The 21952-nt window shown below is 36.2% G+C and overlaps 1 protein-coding gene across 19 annotated transcripts in view; it reads left to right on the top strand.

Moving 5' to 3' along the window:
• Positions 1–5782: 5782 nt before the first annotated feature.
• ADGRL2 (adhesion G protein-coupled receptor L2) overlaps positions 5783–21952 on the top strand; it is a 204405-nt gene continuing 188235 nt past the window's right edge. For 11 of the 19 annotated variants that reach the window (XM_077120502.1, XM_077120503.1, XM_077120501.1 and 8 more), the window contains exon 1: positions 7719–7851. The gene's annotated coding sequence lies outside the window, so the exon portion shown is untranslated. The other 8 variants (XM_077120488.1, XM_077120490.1, XM_077120489.1 and 5 more) reach the window with 7 other exon arrangements.

Raw genomic sequence — 21952 nt, 5'->3', positions numbered from 1 at the left:
CTAATTTTATTTTGACAAACTATAAATATTTAAAAATATTATATCCTTGGCCTCTTTCTTTGAAACATGCCACTTCACATATAGCTGTTTCTCAGTATTATAAGGAATTATTGTGTTTTGATTATCATTAGATAATAAGTAGGCAATTAGTTTTTCCTGCAGTGTAGTCTACATTGTCTAACAATTTAAAAATATGTGGTTTAAATTTGGGCCATTTATTCAGCTAGTAAGGACATAGTGCTAATTAAGTTGGTGTCATAAATTATATCCCCATAAGGAAGGTGAGAACTCTTTTAAGGCACTGAAAATTTTCTTTTTTTATTTTGCAAATATGTGATTTTGGTAACCAGGACAGATGGATAAGAATGTGGACAGTTCAATGAAACACACCTCCTTTACTAAAACATAATAATTCAGAAAGTGTGTTACCTAACTGATGATTTGGCAAAATCTTTTTAATGTACAATGACTGCAGGAGTTATTTATATATTGTTATCTTTAACCTAAGTTAGAAAAATTTTTCTCCTAATTTTTTTTCATTGAATATCGCTCAACAAAACCTTATCATTATCAAATCATTTCAGTACTCCTCTGAGATATAAATGACATTTTAATATGATTCTAAATTTGGATGTTAATTTTAAAGGAAGCTATGTTTCTTTTCTAATGCATTTTGACTAATCACAAAAACATATGCCTATTACATCACTGTTTGGTCTAGGACCCAAGTGATTGATTTCATGGTGACCTTAATAATGCATTGTAAAGAGTTAATAAGCTGAAAACTTAATTATAATAATTTGAATTTTTCTTGAAAGTAGAGATGAAAACATTATGTTATCTTATGAAGAAATTATACCAGAGAGCTAGTTCAGAAGACAATGTTTCACTTTGCAAATTGCCATTCTATTCTCCACATGCTCACACAAATTTATTTTCACTGAAATGTGCACAACAAATAAAAGCCTTAAAAAAAAAAAGCAGCAAAGAAGTGGAGTAAAGAAAATCCCATTCATATTAATTAGGGATTAAAAAAAGGGAGAATGTTAGTAATAGCTATAAGAGCAGAAGGATCTTATAAAAAAGTAGGGTCAAATATCTTATGTTACACAAATTTGGAGTACAAAATATCTTCAGAAATGAAAAACTTTGATTAAAAAATAGTAACCATACATTATAATATTATTTTACATTATATAGGTAAGACACATTCAAAGTATTCTGAAGAAAAATGTATATGCTATAGAATTATATTTTTGACTTACCTTATAAAATGCAAAAAGGACATTTGTGAGTTTGTTTCTTGCCTCTTAAAAGCCTTTTGCAAGGATTATCTTACTATAAGGAAATATCCAATTCATATTCCCAAAGGCACTAAAAATTCAATTTGGCGTATTCTGTAAAATTGCTATTTGGTTACCTTTAAGAGTTAAGATTTGATATAGTCGAGCTGCTTCTACCATTAACTATCACTACACTTTTGTTTGCATTCAAGCCATGTGTGATGCTTGACCAAGAACGGTCCATTAGAATGTTCTATATTAAAAGCAAAGCAATTTAAATTTAGGTTACTGTTAGTTTATCTTCAACAATTTAAAAGAAATTTCATCTTCATTGAGGACAGGGGTGGACATTTGCATATATTAAAACGGGATGCATAGCTGAGAGGCAGTCTATGACAAATTCTGGGATCAATCCTGTAAGTATTTGTTGAAGGGTGCTTTGAAAACTATTGTTTTTTTCTTTCTTTGCTTTGTATGTTATATTATACAATAAAAAAGTTAAAACAAGAAACGAGATGGGTAGGCCTATTTTTAAGCCACCTGTTTCAGTAAAATATTTGGTTATGAGCATTCATAATGAGCAAAATAATCACCATGAAAAGTTATAGACAGGGTGCATAGGTGGTTAAGTGGGGGATGCTCGGCTGCTCTACAGGACCATGTATGGACCATGCACTACCTACTCCCCCTCAAATTTTTTTTAAAAAAGTATAAAGAAGTTACAGATAGCTTCGTATAAAATGAGTATTCTCAGTTACACGCGGTTTGGCAGAAGCGATGATAAAATAAGGTCTATAAGACCCAATTCTAGAAAATCCTCAGGTGCAGGAACTGATGAGAGTAATGGGAACATTCTGTGGGACATATCAACTTTGAGCGGTGTAAGAATTAGTGAAAACAATGATTATGAGATACCTTTTTTTTTTTAATTTGCTTGTCTGAGTATCATAATGGTAATGGTATGAAAATTACATAATCCTTTATATATGGGTTACACATATATAAACACTCAGAAGTACACAGCAGTAGTCATGCTATCAGGTGTATTGGTGGATTTTGTTAAAGTATTAATTAGAAAATGATAGGTGTTTCATAATATATGTGATTATATGCCTCTAAATAATATCATTAAGCACAGTACATAATAATCAAATTTATACTATGCTTTAAACTGTCATTATTTTGGAGACTGCATCTCTTCATTTGGGATGGGGTTTACCATCTTGGACAAGATTTATTCAGCCTAGAGACAGCCTAGAGAATAGTTAAAAACTTATTGGCTTTGCCAAATGCTTTCATATGTTTCTGCTCTCATGGAAAATGAGTTTTGATTTCTTTTTAGCCCACATGCATGGCAAAGCTAAGATGAAAAACAAAACTAGCAACTTTCAGCCAGTTCAAGCTAAGCTTGGTATTCACATATTGCTTTTATCTGCTCTAGAGCTTTAAAAAAGTTTATTTTCTAGCATAGGGAAAACTAGTGTCAGCACCAAGCATTAAAAAAGTAATGATGAGGAAAAGGGAAATGATTTTATTCCTATTTCTGTATTAGAAATTAGACTAGTTTCATGTGGGATTTTGTTTCATTTTAGAACTTAAAGAACTCCAGTCACAGGCAAAGCTACACTTCCCATAAATGATACAACCCCCTATGGTTGCGTAGCTCCAACAAGACAATTTTAGGGCGTAGTCAAGTACTGGCTTCTGCGCCCCCTTGTAGTTCATTTTAGAATTGGCTTAGGTTTAGAACTGGTTTGCCAGAGTGGGGCAATGAGGAAGCTATTGACTGTATTCTTTTAGCTTTCATTATTCACAAAATTTGCAACCATATCAGTTTTCATACTTCTTCAGATTCTTTGATTTATTACCTAAACGATTGTTACTCATTTGCGTCTTTTGGCAAGTATCCTATCACTTCCCTCTAAACAAGATGCTTGGATGGTAAATAGCTTTAAAAATTAGCTTAATTTCTGTATCAGAAATATGTAAACCCATTGAATAAAATAATGTTTAGTTTCTTAAAGTTGCCTAAATTAAAAACATGAGTTTCTACAGTTGGAAAAAACATGCATGGCTAAAATGTTTGAAGCCCATCAATCTCTCTAACCACATAAGCTAATGAGTTCCTTCTGTTTTCTTTGAATGAAATCACCATGAGTGGTTAGATGTTGATTTAACATAAAACAAATGGAAATGGGTGTTTCCTTAGCCCTTGGTAGAATTTATTTTTAAAAACAATTAGCAAGTATTATGAATAAGTCAATGATTTTGCCATTACTTAAATAATAATATAGATTGAGTAGTTAAAATGATTGGATTGCAGGGAATGCATAACACTCCAACTCCCCCTAACTTGTTAACATCTGCAGATATTATTAAGCTTCTCATTTTATTTTTTCCCCACAACACCTGTATTGTTATAAATTATGTTTTGAATTGTCATGAAGTGTTAAGCAAATTATGTTTTCTGGATGTGGATATACTCTGCAGTGTGTGTCATTTAAGTATTCCGTTATATGGCAGGTTTGTGACTAACAGCTTAATCTTGAATATATCAATGCAATTGAAAGCCCAAGTTCAATGCTTCATTGAGTTTATGTATTATTATGTCCAAATGTGAGGATGAATTAAAAGAAATTATTTAGTATTTAAAACATTATCATAGAGAAGGAATAAGTTCAGCTTTAATTTTTGGAACATATAATGCTTCTAATATTCTTAGATGAAAGTGCTGAACCCTTTTAATGCTATTGAATACACATCCCATTGACTTAAGATTAAAAACTTAGATGAGGCATTTTTTACTCCCTACAGTTTTAACTCTTTTCTGAGAACTCTTTCCTCTTTCCATGCATCCTTGTCTTGTGGGATAGTCAAGAGTGGAGAATGACTCACTGTTTCCTGAGCATCAAAGGATGTCCGACTTACGAAAGGTAGACAGTAGGTGATCCCAAAGATTATTTCTGTGAGAGTTAAATAAATAAGTAAATGAGCCAACATATGGCTAGCCTAATTCAGGCAAAAGTTCTATTGATTACTTACTAAGCTCACGAAATAAAAACTTCAGCCCAAGTTCTGCCTCCCAAAAGAAATAGGATTAGATTGATCTGTGCACTCATTGGGACTTCTTGTGAATCATGCCCAGGTGGCTGAAATCCTTCAAGGAAGAACAAAAGAAAGGGCTAACATTTTTGGTAAAGGCAAATTATTATTAGTTTTGTATTAATTTGATTTATATTTCTGAATAAAATAATTTTAAACTTTAAAGGAGATGACTATATAAATGACCACTGAGGCCTGAGAATTCTATAATTTGTCTTCTTTCCATTTATTTTAAGCAGCCTGATTTAATTTGCCTAGGTAGATCTGTTGTATGGGTAAGTTTTGAAAGATGTGAAAACTTTGATACGTTATAAGGCTTAAACTAGCTCTGCATAAGTGTAGTTTTTCTAGACTAGACTATATGCTGCATCAGTAATATTTGTATTATATTATCTAAGAGATTCCAAACAGAAGTTTGTGTGTAGTTTAAAGCCCAAATGTTCTAAGTTGTTGCTCCTCTTTATCTTTTGAAATGGTGAGAATATTAAAACGTCAGTGCATCAAGTAGAAAGAAATTTGATTATCAGGTCGTTTTAATCTGTGAATTATTATGAATGAGCAAAAAAGTATGCTTTACTTATTTGCATGTATGCACAGGCAACTTCTGATTTTTACGAGCTTGAATCTTGACCAATAGTTGGATTCAGTTTAGTACTACAATATCTGGCTTTGTGCCAAAATACGAATGCGTAGTCTTCATGTCTTTCGAACAATTTGATGTTGACATTTTACTAGCACTATTGTTTGAAATGAGCTCTGAAGTATGACGACTGCAACAAACCCGCAGCTACAAAAAGTACATATTTCTGAAAGCGAAGAAGCTCAAATTTCATCCCATTATCCAGAGGTTTTAAATGTTGGTGAATCAGGTTTTCTTGAAAACCAGTGCAAACATGCTTCTTTAAATGCTGGCTGCATTCATTAGTAAAATCAGTGAGTTAGGAATACATCTGAAAACTTCGCTACTTTCAATTCTGAAATTTTGTTATTTAAAATAATCCAGGTTTGATTTTCCTTGTATGCACGAGGACACTTAACTGACTTTTAAATATTTTTCAAGCGTGATTTGCCCTGTCGAGATCTGTGCTCTTAAACCTAGCTCTCTGCTGACAGTGCCAACAGAAGAGAGTCAAGGAAGTGTGTTTAGAGGACAAGAGCAAAAGCAGTTTCAATGTAAGGAAATGAGGGAAACAGATCTAACAGCACGATGAATGCACTTGCAAGTAAAGAGCCTCTAGTCTCCTTTCCTTCCTTTGCTTATCCTGGTGGGTTTAATAAAAAACAAACAAACACTCTTGTGAAATATAGTCAAAGTCAAAGTTTAGCTAGCTCCATATAACTACAAAGAAAAAGTCATCGCGATTTTTTTAAAAAAATGTAACTTTCATTAACATGCGCGCCGGAAATCTCAGGTATCAAAGACGCATTAACCCTGGAGCGTCCCCCAGTGCGTCGCAGCCGGACGGAGGCAGCCGTGGCGAACAGACGTTCTTTTTTCCTCCAAGCAGTCACACAAAAGGAGGGCTGCGGAAACTAAAAGTTTCGGGGCCTCCGGCTCGATGCTTGGAGAAAAGAGAAAACCTGGAGACGGGGTGGGTGAAAGACGCATCCTGGGCGCCTCTTCGAAGTCCAGGCAAGGAGAAGGCTCCCTGGCCTGGAGGGAAGGGGTCGGAGGGTGGGGGGTGGGGGGTAGCTCAAGCATTTCGCCAGCCCCCTGCGACCCGCCTCCGAGGTTGGAAGCCCTGCGCTTCACCGCGTTCTCCCAAATACCCTTCATCCCATTCCAAAAATAAAATAAATATTTTCAAAGTACGTGTGTGTGGACAGGATGGAGAGCGCGCGCCGGTGGAGCGCGCGGAGGACGGAGCGCGCAGTAAGTGGAGTTTGGGAGGCGGGGGCTGGACGGGCATAGTGAAAGCCGAGGGTGGGAAGGATGGATGCGGAGTCTCTGGACCAGGTGGTGGGGAAGTCGCTAGCCGCGGGGGAGGGGAAGGGAGAGGAGGGGATGCGAGCCGGCCCTGGCCGCCTCTCCGGCGCGTTCCGCGGCCGTGCGCGCGCCCCTCGTCGCCGCCGCCGCCGCCTCCGCCGGGACAGCCCTGAGGCCGCCCCGCTGGCGGATCGGGGCTGGAGCCAGGGCCGGCCAGTCCTTGAGTGGCTACTCGGCCACCTCCGCCGCCGCTCGAACGGCTTCGGCCCGTAAGTGTCCCCTTTCCCTCCTCCTCCCCCCTCTCGGGCGCACCGGCGCCGCAGCTGCTCAAATGGAGTGGAAAATGGCCATTGGGCGGCAATGAGTTATAGATGATCTGCTCCACGTTTTGTACTTAGCTGCCTGTAATCTTCTTTTGAGTTTGCCTGAGCCCCTTGCTGGAAAAATCAGGAGGGAGAGATTTGTCCTTTGCCGCTGTACACCCTAATATGTTTATATGATTAGCCTAACTCCGAGGGCGGGGGGTAGGTGAGGATTTGAGGAGGAGGAGGAGGAGGAGGCTGGAGGTGACTCCAGTTCAGACCTCACCGAGAGTCTGTGTCAGGACTTCGCACTCCCCGGTCTCTCTCCCTCTCTCTCCTTCTCACTCTAGCTCTCTCTCCCTCTCACTCTCTCTGCTCACACACGCGCGCAGAGGTGCCGGAGCGAAATCGGGAGCTTACCGGAGAATTCCTTGGAATTGTTGGGGGGCATCTCCCCACCGCTGCCGTGCGTGGTGTGGCTCTTCCCTTCTCCTCTCTGCTTCTCCGAGCCCGAGTCCTCGCCGTCAACCTTTCGCGGGGCAGCGGCTACCGCTCAGCCTTGGCCGGGAGATCCGAAATGTGAAGAGGGGCCGCCACTGTCTCCTGCCCCAGGCCGCAGGGTCGGCTCGAGGGATGGTCGGCGCCGACCGCGGGCTGAGGGGTCTCGCCTGACAAACTGAGTTGGCCTCGCGCCGCCGGCGTCTGGCCGTCACCCCCCCCCCCCCCGCACCCCCTCCCCACGTCCGCCGCTCTGAGGGGACTCCCAAGTCTGCGCACCTCTGCTGGGTTTTTTTTTTTTTTTTTTTTTTAATTTTGCCTCCAGCACCTCTTTTGCTCTGAATTTTGAGTTTTTTTTTTTTTTTTAAAGAGCGTGTGGTCTGGGAGTGTGTGCGTGTTTGTGAAAGACCCCTCTCGCGGAGCAGCGTGTGGGAAACTGCGGGAAAATGTTGACTTAACCCCAGGAGCCGCCCGGCGCTGGCTGCTTGGCTGGAGGAGGCGGCGGCAGCGGCCGAGCAGGAGGACGCGCCGAGCAGCGGCGCCTTGTCCGACCGGCCAGCCGCGGCGTTGCCTCCGGTGCGGACTCGGCGGCCGGCGTCCCGGACGGACTCTGCTAGCCGCGGCCGGCACTCGGCCGACCTCGGCTCCCGCCGGCTGGGGTTGCCACTGCCCTTTGAGCCTTTCCCCGCGCAGCCCCAGTGTCAGACGGCCCTCCCCCGGGGCGCGCTCGCCGACCGAGGTAAGAGCCGCCGCAGCGAACAATGTGCCTCTGTGCCGGGCTTGGGAGACCTGTTTGCTTTGCGCCTCCTGCCCGGGGGTGGATGCTGGAGGTGGTGGTTAGTTCGGGCTCGACTATTTGTTTATATTCGTCCGGGCCAAGGGGGAGACCTCACGCTCGCTCGGGCTGCTCGCCCCCTCCCCTTCTCCTCCCACCTCCTCTTCTCAGAAATCGATACGAAGAACTCTCAGTCTCGTCCAGCCTGCGTCTCCTTTTCTCGTGGAGCCTATTGTAACACTCAAGGCATCAGTCTCATTGCTGGGGGCGGTGGCAGGGGGTGGGGAGTGCCGCGGTAGCACTGGGTTGTGCATTTTTTGATTTCCTAAATGCTTGGGGTGGGTCGGAAGGTGCTGCTCGCCCTTTCACAGCCGGACTGGGGAGGAGTGTGAGGCGCATTCTCAGCTGGGCTGCTCGGGGTGCTCGGGGTGGAGGCCTGCCGGGAGCGCGCCCCTGCTGTCCCCCACCCCCTGCCGGTGGGCTCGTCCAGGCCAGTAAGTGCAGCGGGGAGGGCGAGCCGCTGCCAGCTAGTTGAGGGGAAGTGGACGGTGGGGGAGGGTTCAAATGAGTTGTTGCGGGTTGTTGTTTCTTCTTTTCGTGCTTAGGTCGTGCGGGAAAGCGAGGATGACTGGAGAGCGCAGCCAGATGTGGCCGGGCGGGTTCTGAGGCTGGCAACTAATTGGGAGGGCCGGCTGCCGTTGCCCTGGCGGCCCCGCGGGGCCAGAGGGTGGCGGGCCCCGGGATCCGGCGGGCAGCTAGGAGGGCAGCGAGCCTCCCGGACCCGCAGTGAGAGGGCAGCAGCGGGCCGCGTTGGGCCTGCGGGAGAAGTTACGGGTGTGGGCTCTGGGGTTTGCTGTGGGACTGGGAGCCCATTGCGAGCCTGGTTGGTAGGAGAGGGTTGCGGGGTTGGGAGGGGCGCGGGGATATGCTAACAGAGCGTCGTCTCCTTTATTGGCTGGGGCGACCCTCTCGCGTAGGGGCGAGGGCGAGCGAAACGACGAAAGCGCCCCAGTAGTGTGGGGAGAGAAGTACGCTCGCAGGACTCCTTCGCTTGGGACCAGTAAAGTTTGTTCCTTTTGCGAAACTACGGGGTTTGGGTTAGGAGAAGTCGCTAGAAGCTTTACTTAGCACTAAAGGAACATATCGTCTTTCATTTTATTATTTAATTCTCTGTGCACTCTGTCCTCTAAAAGCATAGTTGGAGGGATAAATCCTGCGGTGTCTGTCTTCTCCTTTCTTGGTGTTCTAGGAACTCCTCCCCTTCTTTCTTTTCCCCTTTTCTGGCCCCCTCATACCATTCTTCTCGATGCAAACTGTGTTGTCTCGGATTCAGACCGAGAAAATGTTTTCCTCCTGTTTCTTGAAAGGTGCCAGGCTGCTTAGCAGCTTCTTCAAGCAGCCTGGGAGCGTCTGAGCCGCAGCCACCAACCATATGGTTCCCGTTACAGGGGCCAGGTTCTAAGGCACCCTCCTCCCCACCCCGCCGCCAGTTCTTAGGTTTTCTTCTGCATTTTTGCTGTGTGTGTACTTTTCTCTTTTCACAGGCGTAGATTTAACGGACTTAGTTGGTTCATTCATTTCCCTGTGTTTATGTCTGGAAAGGGCCCCACCGAATTTGCTCTTTGCTCAACTCGAGTTGCACAATGAAGAAAGTCACATCCGTTTGGAAAATAATTACTTGTTGGGATATGTCTTACTAAATCAGTTTTGATCCTGGGCGAGCCTTAGAAGAAAGGAACTAATGAGATAATATACGTCCATAGCAGAAAAATAGAATAGTTTTTGCGATGTCTTTGGTAGGCTACATTTCAAGTTGTGATAGGAACATTTTGACCTAGGTAAAGGTAGCTCTGAACTTTAAACTTAGTATCCTTATAACACTTAGGAGCTCTTGATAAGAGCCTACTTCTGTTCAGGTGTGTTAAGGGATTTTTTACAGTCTCAGCCTCCCCCCTCCAATAAATAAATGCACGATAGAAAGAATACTGCAGAACAAATGCCCTGTTGTTTAATTTCTTTAGACATTCCGATTCTCTCCTTTTGTTGCTTGCCTCTAAAAGAAGTGCCATTTCACATCATTCTGCACAAATTGTTTGAATTAATGCAAGTGTGAATTCTTACCGTTTGAAGGGGACTATTAGCATATCAAAGGTTTCTTAGCTTTAGCGCAATTGAGAAAACTTCAGCCTGTCTTCCATTTGCTTCCAAGCAGAGGCCCAAAGGGCAATGAGAATTGTAAAGGGTAAAAATAGGGAGGTGGATTCAGGCTGTGTTTCTGAACTTTTACTGTTTTGTAATTATGTGAGTGAAAAACATTGTCTATTCTGTGGAGCCCTTGCAAATGGCAAGACAATTATTTTCTATTGATAAATGGTTTGTTCCTAGAAAAAGGGTGACCTTTTATGATAGTCACTGTTGCCTGTCTTTTGGGGTCCCTTCAGTGTAGTGTTAGAAAGTCTTTCCTTCTAACTTCATACTTTACTAGGGCCTACACTTTGTTATAGTAGTAAAATGAAAAAAGAAAGGCTTTTAATTAATCCCTAAAACAATTGAAATCTTTTGATAAAAGGTTACCCATTAATACACCTAGGAAACTTTAATTTAATGTTAAATTAATAGGAAAAATGCCAGTGGAAGATTTTGCAAATTAAAAACTCAACATCAACATTATTAATGTAACTTTTATTGCAAGTGCAAATTTGAAAAAAAAAAAGACTTCTAGGTGATAAAGATCCCAGTTTTTACGAATACTGTTTAAATAGGATAATTCAGTTTAAATATCAGTTGTGTTATCTAAAAGTTCTTGTATTTTAGCAAATACAGTAAACTCTAGTATTCAGTTTAAAGTTGGTTTATTTTTCTTTATACAGTATTTGCTCTTGCTTTTTTACATTTGCAGAGAGATATGTTCTTTGCATTTTTTTTTTTTTAACAACTCTGTCCATGAATGAAGAAATAAGTAAGAACAAGTGCTTGGGTTATTTCGGTCATTTTATGGAGAGCAAATGAGTCAAAGGAGAAGAACTTTTGTCTTTAACTTTTAGGAAAGAATTGATTTTGTTAAAACTTTGGATCCATAAGACCTACTTTTACGATGAAAATTAAATTCAAGGAAGATTTTGGAGGTTTGTAAGTCCTTGTATTTCATAGTTTTGCCTTGATGATTTGTTGGTTTTGAACGTGAATGGATAGCCCTTCATTAGTGGAGGTATTTTTTTTTATTAATGTTCAAAAGAACTCCTTGTTTTTATTTTAGAGTGAAAATGAGCTCTGGAATAACAATTCTGTAGGAAGAATATTAATTGCCTAACATTTTAAATCTATTGTCTAATAGGGTGATGATTTTTTTTCTTCAGATTGAGATGAGATTCTTTAGTGCTATTTAATTTATATTTATCATTACCCCCAAATCATTTTATGATGGTTCATTTATCTGATCCCTACAGTTGTCTTAGAAGTACTTTCATGGTAAAAATGCCCACATTGATAATTACTATTATTGCACTTAAGTTGCTGTTACCTAGTCTGCTTTGAATACAGTGTGCTATAGAGAAAACACATCCTTTGAGCTATTAGTGATAATCTAAAAATAGTCTTGGAAACATTGTTCTTCATTTTCTGTGATTTTGATCCTGAATTCAGCAAATTACGAAAGGTATAAAATGCAGTGAAAGGAAAATTGTTCAACATTTAGATGACAAAATTGGACTAGAGAAAAATTAATGTGTTGTAGAAGCGCTTCGGCTGCCATTTTCAGTCACTATGGGTTACTATGTGTTGGCAACAGAAAATGAATTTAGAAATTCAGATAGCTTTGGGAAAAGGTAGTTGGGGAAATCAGAATATTGAATCAGATGGGGTAGAACAAACCAATTACTTCAGGTTTTGACTTGAGAATTTCCGATAAATACAATTTTCCCAGTCAATTGACTCTGCTCTATTAATGGACTAACATCAGAGGAAACAAAACTTCCAAATGTTATAAAAACTAATATAAATATATAGATCTTACATGTAGTAGTACAAGTCTTTATTTAAGATGAGCGTTGGAGTTTTTATTGCTGCAATTCTCACAATCAACAGAAATGTTTAACACCAGGCTTTTGGGTGTTTCCCTTCTTAAAATGAGCTAGATGAGGGCTTTAAAACCAAAGTTTACTTAGGTTTAGACCATTATTTGTTCATTAGGGAAGCATGAGTTTTATTAAAAATTTTAAAATAGTATTAATATCTTAAGTAATGTAGAAATATGTCAGTTAAGATTACCATATCGGAAGAAAGGTCAGGAGGTAAATAAAATCTCCAAACCGTAGTAATAAAATATTAATTCTCTGTTTTCTATCAAAATACTTATATGATCAAATTTAGGAATAAATATTCAAATAGCACTTAGCTTCTTGATAGGTTAGCATAGAAGGGAAGAGAGCTTTTTGTTATTCCAAAGTATGGTCTAGGCACGTTTGTATCCATCTGAGAGAAATGTCTATTTTCATTTTAAAATGATCTTTACCTCTTGCTCAGTTGCTAATATATAAGTATACCCGTTAAGTGTATTTAGATCAAGAATGAAATACAGTTTTGGAAACAGAAGAATTATATAAGGTTGCTGTTGTTGTAAAAAAGTTTCTTCAGAGACTGTAGTGCTTTTGTCTATTGATGTTTCATTGTTTCTGATTTTTTTGAGTTTTGAAGGGAGGAGCACACATTTGATATCTATCTGCCTTTATGCAGCAAAGGTTCTTGTAAAACTAAAATGTAATTATTTTATTCATGTTAATAAGTTTTAGAAGTAAAATGCATAATTATTTTTAAAAGTTCATCAAATTTTTTACCAAAATGCTGAGCAAAAAACTTTGCAGATTAATGATTTTGATAAAGCGTTAAAAATGGTAATATTACCTATATAGATAATCATTTCCACCTATTTTCCAGGATTAAGCCATTTTAAAAGACATTAAATTATAGGTTAGCTAATATCTCTCTTACCTACCACTGCTTACTCTGTAGCCCCACCCAAATATTCATCTCTTCAAACAGTTCTTAAAGATTGAAGGTTGTGAGCTTGAAAAGTATTTAATCATCTAGATTGCTGTAATTATGCTTGATGTTATCAGAAAAATAAATTAAGACTATTCTCAAATCTTTTTTGCCACTCAAGATGCTCTGAAAAATCGATCAAGTAGTGATTATTATTAGCTTTAATACTTTGAGAAAAAGGTTAAGGAAATAGTTTGTTTAGCATAGAGATGAATAGTTAATTATTGAATTTAGGGAATTAGAATCCCTAAGTTTGATAACTTCTAAAGGAGTGTCATTCCTGAATTTTATTTAAATTTTATTTGGTACTTAATAATGGTATTTTGAATTTAGTATAAGTTTTAAGTTTATGTTTTGAACTTTGAAAACCCATTAATGCTATTTTGATATAAGTAGATATTTTTAGGTATTTCAAAAGCGCAGGTCCTAATCCACCAAAAAATACTTACAAATCTTTTTTATAGGTCATTTATCTAATGACTTAAAGATAGGTGATAACTTGCGAGTACTTTCTAATATATTCTTATCCAGCAGTCTTTAAATAATTCCCATATTTAACAAAAAAAAATTTTTTTAAGTAGCCTGAATGAAGAAACCAAGCACTCAACACCTGCAGGTGAAGTACAGCTTACAGCAGAATACTATTGATTGTTTCGGAAGCTCAAAGCAAGTTTAAATGCAATTTGTTTAATTATAACAAAAATGCAGTTCTATGAAGTAATATAGTTTGTCTTCATAGAGAATTTTATGCATTGTGTGGTGGTAAATAAAATCTCATCACAGTGGTATAAATTTGTTCAATTACCAGAATGGCTAAAAGAAGAAAAATCAATTTATGTTGAAAGGCAACAGGAATTAGATTACCTTGCTTACTAGGAACTTGCCAACAGTGTCTAAACTGCTTAATAATATCAAAATTTACCATGTTTCACTGGCACCTGTTTTAATATGCATGCATTTTTATAGACTTTTGTTTTTCTTTTTGCTTTCCATTTTTTAAATGGAAGCTATTGCATCTAAGTTTGACATACAAGAAACCATTTCCACTTACATATTCTTGAAAGCTTTAGAGGTTTAAGTAGTTGCTTTTCTATATTTCTAGAATTTGTAATCAGTTTATATTTCAGATCAGTGCAGTGAAGTATGTAATTTAATGAATCAAAAGAACCTAGTATATTAGGTGGGATAACTAGGCTATTATTAACAAAAGAAATGCATTTTAATAATTTTATTACTACTAGAATTAAACCAAATTCAAAATCTTAAATTCTTGTAGCTTTGAAATGGCATGGGATCCATCATAGCAAATAGATAGAGACCTGTTTTATTATCACCTTGATCAGGTCTGGCACCCAGATATACAAAAATGCAAGAAAAAGCACAACCACTCAAAGCCACACAGCTGTTTTTAGGTCATGAAGTCAACTTCCCCGAATTTTGGGGGAAAGCAGTTGAAAAGGGAGGACAAATGTCACTTTAAATAGAGATGTTTAAATCAGATTTCTGCCTGAGGGTAAAATTTCAGTCTGTTTTAGCCCGGATGTAATGTCTCCCTCTACAGAGCACTGCATTAATCACTACCTGACAAGGAAACGTATGCTGAGCAAAAAGGACCCCTGTTGGTCTTGTCATTGATTTCTCCAATCTGTGAGTACATTGTAAACATTAAAATTCACACATAGGGTTTACACCTTAATCTCTGAATTTCAGAGTCTAAATTAGTTGTCTGAAAAAAGCCTATTTAAAACACAATATTTGCAAGGTATATTTTTCAGATAGATTCAACACTTTAATAAAAGTAGATATATATCGTTAAAAAGCAGGCTGTTTAAGCAGAAGTTAACGTCCTCACGTATATGACCAACTCTTCATTCTGTTTGAAAATCCACTAACTGAAAATAATGGTGTGTGTGTGTGTGTGTGTGTTTCAATGTGTAGTAGAAAAAAGAGACATAAAAATGAACTCTTTTAGTTCTTGGACGAGAGATGGGAGAAGGTGCAAAGATTGTTGGCTTTACACTTCGCATAAATTCAAACACATGTTACTTTGTTAAAACAAAAAGTAACACTACCCTGTATCTTTTTCTGGATGGAGAATGCAATCTTTAGCCTTCATAGCAGTAGAAGAATGTACCATGAGGTTCCTGAAAAAAAGGGCTTAGTTTCGCTCTATGAGGTATTAGACACTACTCTAACCTCTTTCTTAGCCACAAATATACACACATATGTGTGTTTAAGCACACAATTTATATTCTATTAGTTCATACATTGATCTTTGTTAACAATTATTAGCTAAAAAAGGTATACAAAATCATATAAAATGTGATGATTAAGACATCTTTTTAAACTGATTTTGAAAATGATACAGTTTATTTGGTTTTTATTTTGCTCTCAAAGGTCTTCCTGTCTTTGAAACTGTTTGTACTATCCACACTTTGCATCTTTTGTGTAGGTAATTTTACATTGATCCACACCTCAAATTGATTATTGTTTTCGGTATACGTGATGGAATAATCTAACCCCAAATACGGTCAAAAGTGGTCCTTGGCTGCCCGAGTAGGCTGGGTGACCTTGCTTTTGATTAATGCTTTCTCTGGTAGAGGATAGTAAATAGTGTCTGTTTGTCAATAGAGCAAAAGAAGATTTTCTCTATTTATAAAGTGAAGTCTAATTTTAATCATTTATTTAAAAAATTATGAATACTGTGTCAGCACTTCCCATATAATGGTTGATTCATTTCAGGATTTTAGATAAGGTTTTCAGTTGATACAATATTTCTGTTTTAGACAGATTATATTTATTCAGTTTACATCTGCAATTTATGTAAGAAAGAATTATGTTGAAATGATTTCTCTGTGTTTTCCTAGCCAAATATTTCTATCTGGAATTATTTCTTTAATCCCCTGAGAAGTTTCACTGGTACCTGCCCCGTAGAAATTTTATTTCTTTGCATTAAAAGCCTACCTTTCTTCAGTGTTTGCTACTATGGTTATTGATTAGAATGCATTTCTTACACAGCAATTCTCCACTCATCTTTGTGTTCTTAATCTCGGGATGCTGGTGGTGTCTTTTAATTCTTAAAAGTCTTGGTTTTCCAATGGTTAGTGTCCAGAACAATTTGTGAAACACTGATTTTGTTAATGTTGTATACTTACACATTGATGAGAGTTTAATGTATTAAATGACAGAATTGAGGTACTGAAGATATATGTCGCGTTTTCCATTTTAAAAAAGATTAGCATAATTACTAAAACACTTCATTTGCTTCTTATGCATCAACCAGTGAAAGTTATATTAAAATTATTTCCTAAACAATTTCACTTTTATTAAGAGCATTTAACTACTTTTGTCCTTTTTTTTCAGAGGTCTGTCATGAGTAAGGTAATATTTGGATATTATGTGTTTCTTCTTGATATAGCCTATTAGACAATGTAGCCTGTTACCCCTTTGCTTTTTCTGCTGCAATTGCTATGATGCCAATTTAAAGTTGCTCTTCAAATTGTTACTGTTTTTAAACTGTGTTTACAGCCTAGATATTTAAAATAGTATTTCTCAATAATATCCATGAAAAATACTATTTTTTGTCTTTCTCCTTGTTTTAGTTGTTTCACTGGAAAAAAGAAATATAACTTTTTCTGTATATTTTAGCATAACAAGTTAGTATATCTTATAATTTCCAGCATTCTTAAATTAAAAAAATTAAGAATCATAATTTTAAATAAAATCATTTGTTATAAATCTATCAGTTCATTTATATTTAGGTCAATTGGATTTGCCTTAAGTCGCAGCTTACATGTTATAAAGGTGTTGTGTGTTTGTTAGAAGGGAAAATTCTTGAAGTAGGAGGCATCAGACATTCTCTAGCAATAGTTTTTTTGGTAATCCACCTCCCACCTGCCCCCCACTGCAAACAAAGACTTTGAAACTGTTTTTAACTTTGTGTATATGTGTTTTTTCTCTGTCTTGTCAGAGATGCACCAAATCAGTGTGTATCTTAGGAAAGAAATATGGCAAAAGAGGACATTGGGTAATAGAAATCTGAAATCTAGACAAATTATGAAAAAATACTATAAAAGGATAAAAAGCACATTGCAGCCCAAATCAGCCTTTTTATTTTCATTATATTGAATTAACAGAAATATACAGATTTGTTTTTCAGAAGTAAATACTCTCCAATTTTAAGTTTTAGAATTATGCAAAATGAGAAGAAAATGTAGTCATTACTACATTCATATAAAATACATCTTTTATCTATCACTGTATAATAAATCCTAAGATAGCACCTCAAATGAATGAGTCTGGTAGCCTTGTTTTGGGTGGTCTGTCATTTCAGGTTGATGCTGTGTAAGCAAGGTGATATTTTCTTTTCCTTGAAATACACTGTTTATAAGTAGTTCTGGGGTGACTTTGTTGAAGTTTGTGTATCCTGCCTACTAAAAATGCATTCTTGACCAGGATGGTGAACAAGAATAATCATACTAAGTGACAAATCTTTAGGTGCAATTATAATTAATCAAATAATTGGTAAGGAGGAAGTAACAATGCTAGATACAAGTATTTCTATAAAATGATGATTAAGTTGCCTGCATTTTTACACAGGCAACTGCCTGTGTTTTACAGATAATTTTGCTAACCCTTATTATTACCTGCAGAGGGAGCTTGTATATGAGATAAAATAATCAAGGCACTACAAATGGATAATTTCCCTTTTGAAAATTATAGTATTAAAATATATATATTTTTATTTTAGCTTGGGAAATACTGTTCTAAGGAAAGTAAGACATTTGGGATTAGGCAAACTATAGTGAAATTTAATTATCGAATTCCAGGTATTTATCATTTTCTGGATGCACAGATTACAGATGTACCTTTATCTTTTCTTACTTAGTAAAAATAACTTAAAAGATAATGAAGGTATCAGATTCATTTTGAGATATGTATTTATTTACTTTGATGATGGACTATAGCTCTGAGAGAATGACTGCAGAAACCGTCTCTTGTTTAAATGTCTAGTCGTTGTTAAAGGAGAGAACCCAGCTTTCTAGATCATTTTCTGGATTATATAAAATATAGATGACATGATCGCCAAACATAAACTAGTAAATTACATTCTTCTACATTTATTTAATAGATCAAATTAGATGAGTTGCAGATGCTTTTTAAAAAACCAAAGGTGATCACTTTGAATTAATGAAAAGGAGCAATAATGGACAAATTAGCGCAGTAACACTGGAACAGGGAAACTATCAGTAAGGATCTAATAGTAAATGATTTAGAAAACTGTTGACTAACTTTGAAAAGATGAAGGCAGGCAAAACAGACAGTGCTTGATTAAAAACTGATTTTACTAATTTTGTGCCAACTGTGATTTCTAAGACTCTAAAGCAGGGATTCTCAGAAATAACTTTTTTCTTTCAGATGTTTTGGTAACCAGTTAGAATGGTGGTAAGCCTTTTGGAGCATTCATTTCATTTTAGCGAGCATTCAGATCTTTTTAATGAGCAGAATATATCACATTGCCTGCATATACTTAATTGTGCCAGGAAATCTAAAGATGGAATATTATATTAAACTCTACTAAAAACCATTCCAGTATTTTAATTTTTATGTTTTGATCCAGTAATGTTGTTTCAGAAATTTCTTGTTGGGAAAAAAATGAAAGATTATCCATTTGTGCAACCTTAAGCAGAGATATAATAGTTCCTTTTTTCCCCTTAGTTTACCGAAGAGTGTGAGCGATAAAATACTCACTTTACATTTTTAAAGGGTTTGCTTCTTAATGAAATTGTTTTAGATTTATTATTTTATTAGCTAATCTTTACTAATGTGTAAAGTCAGCTTGTTATTGTTATACAAAATAGGCTTCTAAGTAAGGAAACCATTGTCTAATAAAGCGATTTATGGTATTGACATGGGCTATTGTATTACCTTCTCAGCATGGTCCTGTATTATCTTAACAAGTCTGTGCTATATTTATGCAAAGCATTTTCACAACAGAGTAAGGATATTATCAACAGCAATTACAGTTCAATAGGATTTCAATGATATGTTGTACGAATGTATACATATACTCCTTTTCCATAGAATCAGTGATAGGTATCCTTTACTGCCAAATTTACTTTGTGTTAAATAATATGGTAAAAAGAGATTCTTATCATGGTTGGTACTAAATATGATAGGCACTGGAAAATGGAATCCAATATTGCAGTTCATTACCCTTTCCCCCTTAATACCACACCTCCCTTTGCAGTGAGGTAAGGGTTACTAGAGAATTCATTCCAGGAAAATTGTTATGTGAAGCCCAGTAACTGTCACAGAGTGCATAACTTCCGTGATGTGATTGGAAAGGCATAGCTAGGGTAAGTTCTACTTGTTTTGCCTTAAATTTGGAGATGGACAACTGAGTGGTTTAAAATCATGACGTTTGAATTCATTGCAAAGAAAATATATAATTTAAAATTAATTATTGCTCTTCCAAAAGTATTATTGATATTTTATTATATTCAATGTTGACAAAGAAGTTAATTGATAGCTGCTTTTCAGTTTAAAATAACCTGTCATTCTTTTTAAATTGTAAAGAGATTTTTATTACATATTTTTGAATTAATGCAAAAGAATCTGAATTATGTTAAAATCCTATGCTTATTTGTACATATATCATTTAAGAGAAAATGTGAATGTTCCTGCTTCTGTGTGAGCAGATTAAAAAAAAAATTATATTATGAATGGCATATACTATGACGAATAATCTTACTAGTAGGTTAATATGTGTTATGAGTATAGATTTAAAGTAATCTTTTAATATTAATTTCATGAAAATGGAAGTTTCATTAAAAAAATTTGTATGTGTTATACTATTCTTTAGCCCAGAGTCAAGTATTTTAACATGTTAGACACTTTAAGTGGAAGTTAACAATATGTATATATGATCCTTTCATAATATAAATTCAAAATATTACTGGCACCTATATGAAGTGTCTGTAATGAAAAACTTGTGACTCTGCATGTATTGTTAGCTGTATTGGAAAAAAAAAACTGTACCAGTATTTTAAATTGCATGGTTATAATCAAGGATTTCAAAACTAATGTTTTCATCTTAATTTTAAAATAATATTTTCCTTTTGCATGTCCCCAAGTAGTATTTCTTTTGTTTAGTCAATACCTTTCCTAAACTAGAAATCTAACAAAGATTTAAAAAGACTCTTTTACGTGCTTTTTAATATAGATTTTGTGGCATTCATATGTTGTTTATTCATAGCTTCGTTGATGAGTGAAGATGTTAAATTCTTAGAATATCAAACTTTTATTAATTTTTAGAAGGTAAATTACAGAAAGTCACTGATTTTCTCCATGATTTAAACATGATTGTAAAACATTAACATATAAAAAAAATGCTGAGATTTGAAATAGAAGTATTGAGGCATTCCAGTCATGGATACTTTTGTCTCTAATTGTGTGTTTTCCATATTTTAATATAAATATTAGTAACACTGCCTATTTTGAGATTCATGTTTAAGGAAAAAAAACCCATTCAGTTAAATTATTTAATCACTGAATTTTTATGAACTTAAAAAAATTTAGTTTCTATTTAGTACTCTTTAAATCAGGATTATTGATTCAAAAGGCATTGTTGTTTTGGCCAGATAAAAGTAGAGGCAGAAAAATAGTCCTTATTATTCATGTCAGAGGCCCTAACTAAAAAGATAGCTTTGGTATAAGGAAATGGTTTAGCAGAGCATTTTACTACTTGTCAGAGCTTCATAACAAATGCTTTATCATTTGTAAGTAGTAGTTACTGGCCCACAATAGCTATTGGCCAATGTGAAAATAAGTACCTTTAAAATTATTCAAATTATGCTTCACGAAAATCTTTGCTTTTTTTTGGAATTCAGATAACAGCTGCAACGCATAAAGGTATTTAAGAATACTTTCTAGAAGCACTTTTCTGTAGTCTTCTTTATAGTAATTTAGGGCTGATTAGTGCTTGTAAAGAATTTTGTATAATTATGGTGACAGAATTATAAATAATATAGTGTTTTCACTTTATGATCAGGTATAACTTTTATAATTTGTCTATTTCATTAATCTAGTTGCTTTTCACAACCCCCAAAGTATTTTATTTTTTACTGATTTTCTTGATTTGTGTTAATAATAGGTTAAGACGTACTTAAGTTCTCCTGGTGTTTCAGGCTGGAAACCTGTAACTGGTTTAATTAAATTAGAATGGATTTCTTTTAAAATAATTGTTATCCCGTGAATAATACTGTGTGATTAAAAATAAAAAATAAAGCTTACATTTTCTAGGTTGTGTTTTTAAACTCACATTTTCTAGGTTGTGTTTTTCAAAAGCATTTAGGATTGATTTATAATTGTGTAGAAGTATTCCTTTAAAAAAAATTAGAGAATAAGTATCAGTTCTTTTGAACAATGCTAAATTGAATATCTTGTATAATCATTTCTTAAGTATTTTAAGAATATTGAGTCATATAGATTGCATAAACTAATAGCCTCATATTTTATATTGCCTGTAAATTCTGTGAAAATCAAAAGGAGCATACAAAGAACATAAAGTCACCAGCAGGCTATTTTCTTTAGCAAGGCAAATAAACATTTCTTTGGGGTCTTAGAATTGAAATTCTAAAATTCAGGTAGCAAACCAAATTGTATTCCCCACAATGCTAATTTTTAATTGAAAATAAAGCAAAATATTGCCTTAATTTGTTGGTTTATTAAAATTGTAAAACATAAGAATATACTGATTTTTCTCTCCTTTTCTTCTTTTCTATTAGATCCTAAGACTTTGATAAACTTGTTATTTTACAAGTTTAATGTGTTGACATTATTCAATAATTAGAATAAGCTGGAGAGTCAAACTAAAATTTTTAGGAAGGATTCTTTGAAATGGCATACAATTTTAGCATTTAGCTAACTAAGTTAAAATTTTAACACTGCTCTTTAAAGGTTAGCTTTTGGACAGAAGTGTAACTCTGGCACTCTGAACTTCTAAAGCTCCACTTATCTATTTAAA

This window comes from Tamandua tetradactyla, chromosome 11 (genome assembly GCF_023851605.1).
Source record: "Tamandua tetradactyla isolate mTamTet1 chromosome 11, mTamTet1.pri, whole genome shotgun sequence".
Classification (NCBI taxonomy): domain Eukaryota; kingdom Metazoa; phylum Chordata; class Mammalia; order Pilosa; family Myrmecophagidae; genus Tamandua; species Tamandua tetradactyla.
This window is presented reverse-complemented; position numbering and strand designations above follow the sequence as displayed.